Raw genomic sequence first — 12,265 nt, 5'->3', positions numbered from 1 at the left:
CCAGCAGTGGAGGAGTGTTCCTCTTTCTCCACATCTTTGCCAACACCTGCTGTCTCCTGAGTTTTTAATCTTAGCCATCCTGACTGGTGTGAGGTGAAATCTCAGAGTTGTTTTGATTTGCATTTCCCTAATGACTAGTGATGTTGAACATTTCTTAAGGTGCTTCTCAGCCATATGAAGTTCTTCAGGTGAAAATTCTTTGTTTAGCTCTGTACCCCATTTTTAATAGGGTTATTTGGTTTTCTGGGTTCTAACTTCTTGAGTTCTTTGTATATAGTGGATATTAGCCCTCTGTCGAATGTAGGGTTGGTGAAGATCTTTTCCCAATTTGTTGGTTGCCGTTTTGTCCTTTTGACTGTGTCCTTTGCCTTACAGAAACTTTGTAATTTTCTGAGGTCCCATTTGTCAGTTCTTGATCTTAGAGTATAAGCTATTGGTGTTCTATTCAGGAACTTTTTCACTGTCCCCATGTACTCAAGGGACATGTCCCCAGTTTCTGTTCTATTAGTTTCAGTGTGTCTGGCTTTTTGTGGAGGTCCTTGATCCACTTGGAGTTGAGCTTAGTACAAGGAGATAAGAATGGATCAATTCACATTCTTCTGCATGCTGACCTCCAGTTGAACCAGCACCATTTGTTGAAAAGACTATCTTTTTTCCACTGGATGTTTTCAGCTCCTTTGTCGAAGATCAAGTGACCATAGGTGTGTGGGTACATTTCTGGGTCTTCAATCCTATTCCACTGATCCACCTGCCTGTTCCTGTACCAATACCATGCAGTTTTTACCACTATTGCTCTGTAGTATTGCTTGAAGTCTGGGATACTGATTTCCCCAGAAGTTCTTTTACTGTCGAGAATAGTGTTAGCTATCCTGGGTTTTTTGTTATTCCAGATGAATTTGAAAATTGCTCTTTCTACCTCTATGAAGAACTGAGTTGGGATTTTGATGGAGATTGCAATGAATCTGTATATTGCTTTTGGCGAGATGGCCATTTTAACTATTTAATTCTGCCAATCCACGAGCATGGAAGATTTTTCCATTTTCTGAGGTCTTCTTCAATTTCCTTCTTCAGAGACCTGAAGTTCTTCTCCTACAGATCTTTATTTGTTTGGCTAGAGTCACACCAAGATACTTTATATTGTTTGTGGCTATTTTGAAGGGTGTCATTTCCCTAATTTCTTTCTCAGCCTGCTTATCCTTTGAGTATAGGAAGGCTACTGATTTGTTTGAGTTGATTTTATAACCAGTCACTTTGCTGAAGTTGTTTATCACCTGTAGGAGTTCTCTGGTAGAGTTTTTTGGATCACTTAAGTATACTATCATATCATCTACAAGTAGTGATAGTTTGACTTCTTCCTTTCCAATTTGTATCTCTTTGACCTCCTTATGTTGTCTAATTGCTCTAGCTAGTACCTCAAGTACTATATTGAAAAGATATGGAGAGAGGGGGCAGCCTTGTCTAGTCCCTGATATTAGTGGGATTGCTTCAAGTTTCTCTCCATTTAGTCTGATGTTGGCTACCAGTTTGCTGTATATTGCTTTTACTATATTTAGGTATGGGCCTTAAATTCCTGTTCTTTCCAAGACTTTTAGCATGAAAAGATGCTGAATTTTGTCAAACGTCTTTTCAGCATCTAATGAAATAACCATGTGTTTTTTTTTCTTTGAGTTTGTTTATGTAATGGATTGCATTGATGGATTTCCATATATTGAACCATCCCTGCATCCCTGGGATGAAGCCTACTTGATTATGGTGAATGAGCGTTTTGATGTGTTCTTGGATTCAGTTGCTAAGAATTTTATTGAGTATTTTTGCATTGATGTTCATAAGGGAAATTGGCCTGAAGTTCTCTATCTTGGTTGGATCTTTGTGTGGTTTTGGTATCAGCGTAATTGTGGCTTCGTAGAACGAGTTGGGTAGTGTTCCCTCTGTTTCTATTTTGTGGAATAGTTTGAAAAGTATCGTTCTTTGAAGGTCTGATAGAATTCTGTACTAAAACCATCTGGTCCTGTGCTTTTTTTTAGTTGGAAGACTTTCTATGACCCCTTCTAGGGGATCATGGGGGGGGGGACTGTTTAGATGATCTATTTGATCCTGATTTAATTTTGGTATTTGGTATCTATCTAGGAAATTGTCCATTTCCTCCAGATTCTCTAGTTGTGTTGAGTATAGGCTTTTGTAGTAGGATCTGACAATTTTTTGAATTTCCTCAGTTTCTGTCATTATATCTCCCTTTTCATTTCTAATTTTGTCAATTGGATACTGTCTCTGTGGCCTTTGCTTATTCTGGTTAAGGGTTTATCCATGTTGTTGATTTTCTCAAAGAACCAGATCCTGGTTTTGTTTATTTTTGTATGGTTCTTTTTGTTTCCACCTGATTGGTTTAGCCCTGAGTTTGATGAGTTCCTGTCTTCTACTCCTCCTGGGTGAATTAGCTTCTTTTTGTTCCAAAGCTTTCTGGTGTGCCATTAAGCTGCTAGTGTATGCTCTTTCCTTCAGGCCAGAAGAAACTGTAGTTTCTTTTTAGAGGCACTCAGGACTATGAGTTTTCCTCTTAGCACTACTTTCATTGTGTCCCATAGATTTGGGTATGCTGTGTCTTCATTTTCATTAAGTTCTAAAAAGTCTTTGATTTCTTTATTTCTTCTTTGGCCAATGTATCATTGAGTAGAGCATTGTTCAGCCTCCATGTGTGTGGGCTTCCTGTTGTTTTTGTTGCTATTGAAGACTACTCTTACTCCATAGTGATGATAGGAGGCATGGGATTAGTTCGATCTTTTTATATTTGTTGATGTCTGCCTTGTGACCAGTTATATAGTCAATTTTGGAGATGGTACCATGAGGTGCTGAGAAAAAAAGTATATTCTTTTGCTTCAGGATGAAATGTTCTATATATATATATATCTGTTAAATCCAATTAGTCCAAAGCTTCAATTAATTTCACTGTGTCCCTGTTTAGTTTCTGTTTTCCTGATCAGTCCATTGAGGAGAGTGGAGTGTTGAAGTCACCCACAATTATTGCGTTAGGTGAAATGTGTGCTTTGAGATTTAGTAAAATTTCTTTTACAAATGAGGGTTCCCTTGATTGGAGTATAGATGTTCAGAATTGAGAGTTCTTCTTGGTGGATTTTTCCTTTGACCAGCAAGAAGTATCCTTCCGTGTCTGTTTTGATGACTTTAGGTTGAAAGTCAGTTTTATCTGATATTAGAATGACTACTCCGGTTTGTATCCTGAGACTATTTGCTTGTAAAATTGTCTTCCAGCCTTTTAATCTAAGGTAGTGTTTGTCTTTGAAACTGAGGTGTGTTTCCTGTATGCAGCAAAATGTAGGGTTCTGTTTCCTTATCCAGTCTGTTAGTCTATGTCTTTTTATGGGGGAATTGAGTCCATTGATATTAAGAGATATTAAAGAATAGTGATTATTACTTCCTATCATTTTTGATGTTATTTTTATATTTGAGTAGTTATCTTCGTTTGGTATTGATGAAAGAAGGTTACTATCTTGCTTTTTCCAGGGTGTAGTTTCCCTCCTTGTATTGAAGTTTTCCTCCTACTATCCTTTGTAGGGCTGGGTTTGTGGAAAGATATTGTGTAAATTTGGTTTTGTCATGGAATATCTTGGTTTATCCATCTATGGTAATTGAGAATTTTGCTGGGTATAGCAGTCTTGGCTGACATTTGTGTTCTCTTAAAATCTGCCTGAGATCTGCCCAGGATCTTCTAGCTTTCATGGTCTCTGGTGAGAAGTCTGGTATAATTCTGATAGGTTTTCCTTTATATGTTACTTGCCCTTTTTTTTTATTTTTTTTATTCGATATAATTTATTTACATTTCAAATGATTTCCCCTTTTCTAGCCCCCCCCCCACTCCCCGAAAGTCCCGTAAGCCCCCTTCTCTTCCCCTGTCCTCCCATCCACCCCTTCCCACTTCCCCGTTCTGGTTTTGCTGAATACTGTTTCACTGAGTCTTTCCAGAACCAGGGGCCACTCCTCCTTTCTTCTTGTACCTCATTTGATGTGTGGATTATGTTTTGGGTATTCCAGTTTTCTAGGTTAATATCCACTTATTAGTGAGTGCATACCATGATTCACCTTTTGAGTCTGGGTTACCTCACTGAGTATGATATTCTCTAGCTCCATCCATTTGCCTAAGAATTTCATGAATTCGTTGTTTCTAATGGCTGAATAGTACTCCATTGTGTAGATATACCACATTTTTTGCATCCACTCTTCTGTTGAGGGATACCTGGGTTCTTTCCAGCATCTGGCAATTATAAATAGGGCTGCTATGAACATAGTAGAACATGTATCCTTATTACATGGTGGGGAGTCTTCTGGGTATATGCCCAGGAGTGGTATAGCAGGATCTTCTGGAAGTGAGGTGCCCAGTTTCCGGAGGAACCGCCAGACTGATTTCCAGAGTGGTTGTACCAATTTGCAACCCCACCAGCAGTGGAGGAGTGTTCCTCTTTCTCCACACCCTCTCCAACACCTGCTGTCTCCTGAATTTTTAATCTTAGCCATTCTGACTGGTGTAAGATGAAATCTTAGGGTTGTTTTGATTTGCATTTCCCTAATGACTAATGAAGTTGAGCATTTTTTAAGATGCTTCTCCGCCATCCGAAGTTCTTCAGGTGAGAATTCTTTGTTTAACTCTGTACCCCATTTTTTAATAGGGTTGTTTGGTTTTCTGGAGTCTAACTTCTTGAGTTCTTTATATATATTGGATATTAGCCCTATATTCTTTCTTTGTTTAGTACATTTGTGGTTTTGATTATTAAGTGAAGGGAGGTAGTTCTGTTCTGGTCCAGTCCATTTGGAGTTCTGTAGGTGTCTTTTATATTCATGGGCACCTCTCTCTTTACATTAGGGGAGTTTTCTTCCATAATTTTGTTGAAGATATTTGCTGGCCCTTCAAGCTGCAAATCTTCACTCTCATCTATACCTATAATCCTTAGATTTGGTCTCCTCATTGTGTCCTGGACTTCCTGGATGTTTTGGGTTCAAAGCTTTTTGCATTTTGCATTTTCTTTGGGTGTTGAGTTCATGGTTACTATGGTATCTTCAGCACCTGAGATTCTTTCTTCTATCTCTTGTATTCTGTTGTTGATATTTGCATCTATGGCCCCTGATTTCTTCCCAAGATTTTCTATCTCCAAAGTTGTCTCCCTTTGCGATTTCTTAGTTGTTTCTACTTCTGTTTTTAGATCCTGGATGATTTTGCTCAGTTCCTTCACTTGCTTGTGTTTTCCTGTAATTCTTTAAGAGATTTTTGTGTTTCCTCTTTTGTGACTTCTGCCTGTTGACCCAAGTTCTCCTGTATTTCTTTAAGTGATTTTTGCATTTCCTCCTTATTGGCTTCTATCTTTTGACCCATATTCTCTTGAATTTCTTTAAATGATTTTTGTGTTTCCCTTGTAATGGCTTCTAACTTTTGATCCATTTTCTCCTGTATTTCTTTAAGAGATTTATTTATGTCCTTGTGTTTTAGGTTAAAAGCTTTTTGGGTCCTCTAACAGCATCATGACCAGTGATTTTAAATCCAAATATTGTTTTTCTGGTGTGTTGGGGTATCCAGGACTTGCTGTTGTTGGAGAATTGGGTTCTGATGCTGCCATATTGCCTTGATTTCTGTTAGTAACGTTCCTACTTTTGCCTTTTGCCATCTGGTTATCTCTGGCCTTAGGTGGTCTCATTGTCCCTGGCTGGTGCTTGAACCTCCTGTGAGCCTGTAAGGCTATTTCCACACCGCTGGATAACTGGGTTTTCCCTGGCACAGATTGCTGTTGTTCTGCCCTCCTCTTGGGTGTCCTTGAAGCCCTGGTGTGTCTTGCCCCAAGCAATGCTATACTTGGGTTGTCTCTGTGAACCTGGTGCTACCCATCTGCTCCATCAGGGAGCTAAGATGGCAGATGCAGTGGGGACATTTTCCAAGTGATGATCACTCTGCAGGACAAACAACCCCTGACAGGGTTGGCACACAGACAGCCCACAGAGCTGCCCAGGCCCAGGGTGTAGGCAAAAGCCTGACAGCCTGAGACCCAAGTGAAGTTAGCCTCGGGCTATGTCTACATACCTGGCGCTGTCTGTTAGGTCTGTCTTAGCCAGGGTTTGTATTCCTGCACGAAACATCATGACAGAGAAGCAAGCTGAAGAGGAAAGGGTTTTTTCCGCTTACACTTCCACATTGCTGTTCATCACCAAAGGAAGTCAGGACTGGAACTCAAGTATGTGAGGTAAGCAGGAGCTGACACAGAAGCCATGGAGGGATGTTCCTTACTGGCTTGCTTCCCATGGCTTGCTCAGCTTGCTTTCTTATAGAACCCAAGACTACCAGCCCAGCGAGAGCACCACCCACCATGGTCTGCCCAGTCTTCCCACCTATCACTAATTGAGAAAATACCTTACAGCTGGCTCTCACGGAAGCATTTCCTCGAGAGAGGATCCTTTCTCTGTGATAACTCCAGCTCACGTCAAGTGGACACACAGTACATAACCCTCTCATTTCCTACTCTCCAATCTCTCTAGTGACCCTACAGACAGTAAGTACTGCAGTGCCAAGCTGAGGATTATGGTTAGAGCAGAAGAAGACAAAAGAGGTCGCCCAAATGGGGATGTGAATCTACCTAAGAAGCATGAGATTTAAAAGAAGAAAACAAAAGAAAGGAGAAAGCAAACAGATGCAGAACAAAGATGCAGCCTCCCCAGAAGCATCTCAAAGGCTGGATCCAGAGACATAGGATCCCAGCTCTGCCTGCATCAGAGCATTGTTCATGCATCCTGCTTAATGAACAAGCACTTGCTTTATTTATCCTATTTTCAAGAGGAAAGAAATGAGCTTCTGCAAGTTTCAATAACTCGACCAAAGCCAGATGGCTAGTGCCCAGCTGAGCTGCATTTCAAGTCCTTGGGGAATCCTTTTCCTGGCCTGGCTGAAGGAAACTGGAACGGTTTATTTTTCATAGGAAATTAGAGACACCAGAAACATTAATTTTTATTTTAAAAAATCCGGGCCTAGACCAAGAATACGAGTGTCCCATCTTTTTCTGGAGTAATGACAATAGGCCCTGGCTCAGGCCCATCTAGAGAATTCAGAAACTGGCGCAAATCCCTTAGACCTCTTCAGACTTGGACGGAGAGTTTTGGGTCCAGTGTAATGTCTTAAGATGTTCACTCTGTCACAGTGACAGAGTGTCTTCTCTCAGTGGAAATCATGGGGGTCTTTGGCAGCTGGTCCTCTTCTGTCAGAGGTATGCTGGGAGTTAGCCTCCCGATCCCTTCGTGGACTTTGGTGCTCTCAGGGCCCCTCCCTCAGCTCAGAGCACGCCAGCAAGCTCTGGCTTCCAGCTCCGATTCTTCAGCACAGTGGCCACAAATCACTGATGTGTGTGTGTGTGTGTGTGTGTGCGCGCGCACGCGCTGTATAACCAGTCAGAGTTTTCCATGTCTATATCTTTCCTCCAACTATCTATGAAGTTCTGAGGACCTTGACATAGGTCTGTCAAACTGAGCTGGAAAAACCTGATTTCTCTCTCTCTCTCTCTCTCTCTCTCTCTCTCTCTCTCTCTCTCTCTCTCTCTCTCTCTCTCTCTCTCTCTCTCTCTCTCTTGCCATTTCAAACTTAACTCACAGCCTTTGGGCCAGAGAGTCTCATTAACCTCTCCACACTGGTGAGTGGTTTTCCATCGTGCAAGTCAATCCTTTGTGGAGTTTGGCCCTTTAGATGTACATAGATGTGTCTGATTCATATTATACAAAGAGCACATATTCATATGCCCATAAAATTCTGCTTAACGAATTCCAAATTTCCATTGGTGGTTTATTTTTTTAGGACTTAAGTACATATGTGTGTTGGATTACCCTATCCCTGTTGGCTTGCCACTGATTCAAACTGGAGTATTTGATTTAAAAAGATACAAAAAGATACAATTTAAAAAGATTCAAAAAGAAAGACAATTCCCAGCACAATACTCACTCTCTACGCTGAATAGCCCTTCAGAGACTTCAGAGACTTCAGAGAAGGGATGTGGGGGTGGGGCAGATGTGGAGGGTCAAATTCACAATGAGGATTGTGAATAGCTAGAAAGTTATACTCAGTATAATAATTGTCACATTGCTTGATTGCATTTGCAAATGTATGCATTTCAAGTGGCAACGAAAAATGTTCTATGTTTACCTGCCTGTTTTACAAACCAGCATCAAGAGCACAGGAAAGGCCTCAGTCCTGCATGGGTGCTTGCCAGGGGAGGACATTCTCGGTGAAATCTCACCAAGATCATAGAGTTTCTGTGTGTCCACATGATTAAAACAACAACAACAACAACAACAACAACAACAACAAACCACATCTCTTCCCAGTTGACCAAATTCAGACAAATGTCTCACCAACCAATAGTGCTCACATATTTGATTGATACTGTTTGGACAACTACAGTATATATCCCATAGAGCACTCTTCACAAATATCCCTCCCTCAATAAACACTGTGTCTGTCTCCCCTTTCTTCACCTGTCTATCCTTAGCTGTGTAAGAATCTCAAATGACCCTTAGTTGCAGGGGTTGTATTGCAGATGTATCTGGGGTTGGGGTTAGAAGCCTCCAAACTCAGTTGTTCTGAACATTTTGACCAGTCGTAGCTCTCTGAAGTACTCTCTATCAAAGGAGAAGCAAAAACTTCTTTAATGAGGGTTGAGGGCTATACTTACCTCAGTGAATAAATATAAGTATTTAGAATGCAGAAGTGAATGGCACCAGTTTAAGAAAGTGACAATAGTAAGTTCTCCCATGGTGTCTATGACCTCACCAGTTGCAAGTAGTTGACTAAATTTACATTACCAGGCATGAAATCCCTCCTACCGAATGGACCGTAAGTCTAATTAGACAGCTATTGCTTATTCTCTATACAAAAGTGCCGATATCGCACCGTCAAGCATATTTGGCTGTGCAGATCACTGCTGTGACTCATAAGCATTGCAGCTAGGTTTGATGGACTACTGATTGCTTTCCTCCTTTAGCAACTTACATAGAACCTTCCAATACTGTGAGAGACTGTCCTCAGGGAAAAGATTTCCAGGTCAGTCCCAGCTCAGTTCCTCTGGGTCCAAAATGTGTGCTCTCTCTTCGAGGCAACCAAGGACAACAGCAACAGCCTACATTGTTTTGGCAGTCTTTTGAACTACTCTGACCAACAACAATACAAAGGGAGGCTTCCCATACCTGGCACTAGGGTTTTTGTTTGATCGTCTATGATGATGTTTTTGTTTGTGTGAGAGAATTACCACCCCAAATGGCATACCTTCATTAAAAAATGTTCTCAAATGACAAGGCACCCTGTTGGGACCTAGTGAAATCTCAGGTCATAATGGGAGGTCCTTGAATTATTGGAGGCATGTTTTCAGAAGGGATTTTGGGATTCCCCTTTCAATACACACTGACCCCAATAACTTGCTCTTGTGTCCTCATGAGAATGAAGCACCTCAAAGCCTTCGATAAGACACGGGGCTCATAATAACATGTTATCCAAATAGTTTGATGTGTACAATAGACACCACCATTCTGTCTAGGTATGGCACCAATCAGCTTTGACAGCTATGACAGACCTTGTCACTTTATCTAGGTATGATGTTAACCAGCCTCTATCTGGCTGTTTCCAGGTTTGCCGAATCAACTACTCCCACCTGCTATAGCAGTGTAGGGTCATAGAGTATGTTACCACCACATACCTACCAAGTAGGAGGTAGATGCATTCCCTTGGGGATGCAGGGTCTTGAAGGCTGGTCTCCGTTTAAAGGTATCACCTGGGGCAGGTAGCTGCAAGCTCAGTCTCATCAACCTGGGAAACTAGGCAGAACTACTGGAAACCTTCTTCAACTTCATACGTGAAACTGTGCTGGAAAAGAAGAAGGTAAAACATAAAATAGAAGCCTCATAAGTCTGGGGGGAAGATGTAGAAGGAGCTAGAAAGGAGTTGGGAGGGGCCGAGAGGAGGGAGGGGAAGGCTAAGGTGGGGACCAAATTTATTGGTCTTGGTCACTGTTCTTTTGCTATACAGAGACACGAAAACCATGGCAACACTTATAAAAGAAAGCATTTAACTGGTCTTGCTTACAGTTTCAGAGCAGTAGCCTGTTCCCATGGCAGGGAGCACAGAGAGACACAGGAAGACATGGTGCTGCAGAAGGACCTGAGAGTTCTACATCCAGACCCACCGCCCACCCCAGTGACAAGGACACATCCACATCCTAATCCTAGGTAGTGCCACGACCTGATGACTAAACACTCAAATGTATGAGCCTATGGTGGCCATTCTTTTTTTTTTAATATTTTTATTTTCTATATTCTTTGTTTACATTCCAAATGATTTCCCCTTTCCCGGATCCCCCCTCCCTATATGTCCCATAAACCTTCTTATCTCCATCCCTTCTCCAATCACATTCTTATTTAAACCACAACAACATTAAAAATAAAGAAATCGGGAAATAAATGGAATGAAATTTAAAAAATAAAAATAGAAGCCTCCTCTTCTTTATATTACCCATCCTTCAAATTCTTCCCACATAAAGCCATCCCTAATTTCTCCAAATGTCTTCAATAAGCTCCCCCTTGCCATGTCTTATCACATAGCTGAAACCATCCTTGGTTCCATTTCTGAACTGCTTTGTGTTAGTTCACAAATGAATGTACGTTACTCCTTGTAAGTTTCTGTGAGATATCCCTTCCCCCCCCACCCCCGTGACCCGCTCTCATTTTAAAGGCATCCTTCAACCTTTACACACCCTGGAACACACCCATGTATGGCCTTTGCACATACTTAAGGGCACACTGTGATGTCACAACACAGGCAAGTACCTGCACAACGATTAGGTCAGGTGACTGTTATGTCCATCACTGTATTTCTCTTTGTGGGGAAGAGCCCAAACCTTCTGTATAGGCTGTGTACAGTATGCACTTGCTGGGCACATACATGTATGTTATGAGCATCCTCTGGGTTCTGGTGTGAGTAGTGTTTTGACCTCCAGGAAAGAGATATCAAAAAAAGTAGCAGGTTCTTTAAGCAGTGGGGTCCCATGGGTAAAGTCCATACACCCAGAAGTAGATGTCAGTCTGCTTGTCCAACTTCCTTTTGAAAATTTAAGTTCTTATGAAAAAACAAAATAAAATGTAAATTCTCACATACACAAATGTTCCCACTGTGACCGGCTGCCATTCTCTGCCTTCATTAGAGGTGAAGCTGATGGAGCTCACTGTTCTCAGACTTCAAATTTTATAACTGTGAACTAAATAAACCTTTCCACTTTGCAACTTAGCTGTCTTTGGTATTTTGTTGTAGTAACATGAAGCTGACTACAATATCTAATTGTTATCAACCATTAGTTAATATGTTGTGCTGCAAGATGCTAAACATTACTATGTATCCGCATGCACCCTATAGTGACTCACAGTCTTCTCTCCAGCCTCCTCTTAGTAATGAGTATAGAAGCCATGGCTCATAGCTAACCAGATCCCTTGCCCCCACTTCCTACCATATTTAATTCCATAGTAACAACAAACAACTGTCTGGTAGATATTATATAAATTATAATTCTTTAATGAAATCTAAAACATATCTTATGTTATTTTGTTATCAGTGGTCTGGGGCTAGACCAGATGTTTCCAAGAGTTTGCCTCCTATCCAAAGAATTGAAAATAAGGGCTCAGACAAGTTTACAAAAGAAGATAACTTTGTTTGGAACAAAGCAACATACAGTTTAAAGAGGGACTTACTGTCAGGATTGACAGGTGACTACCATCTCAGGGAAGGCTCCTGATTTACTGTTCCAAGCCTCCTTTTATGGTGAATGAGGAGAGCTGTTTACTACGGGACATAGTTGTGGTGCTTCTCTATTTTAATAGTTTAGGTCATATGTTTATTTTTTCCTATTGTACATGTCCCTTCTCATAATGCATCCGAATTTAGTCACATGCACACCCCATTATGGTAAGTAGAGGATATTTCCTTAAAACAAAACAAAACAAGCAAAACACAACCTTAAAGGACATAGTTTGCCTCACTGAAAATGCACCCCCAAAGCAGTTCAGGCTATATCAGAACTTCTATTTCTTGTACTGAGACACATTAGGGAATACACTTGGATGAAAACTGTCTAAATTGGATTGCTACTTGAGGCATATCATGGTCCTAAGGTGGAAGTACATATAGTCCAATGCAGGTGGCGGCTCCAGAGATTCTGAGGATGCTAGCTGCAGCATGTGGAAAGGGACTCTT

This window comes from Apodemus sylvaticus, chromosome 18, assembly GCF_947179515.1.
Source record: "Apodemus sylvaticus chromosome 18, mApoSyl1.1, whole genome shotgun sequence".
NCBI classification, from domain to species: domain Eukaryota; kingdom Metazoa; phylum Chordata; class Mammalia; order Rodentia; family Muridae; genus Apodemus; species Apodemus sylvaticus.
Note: the sequence above shows the minus strand (reverse complement) of the source record.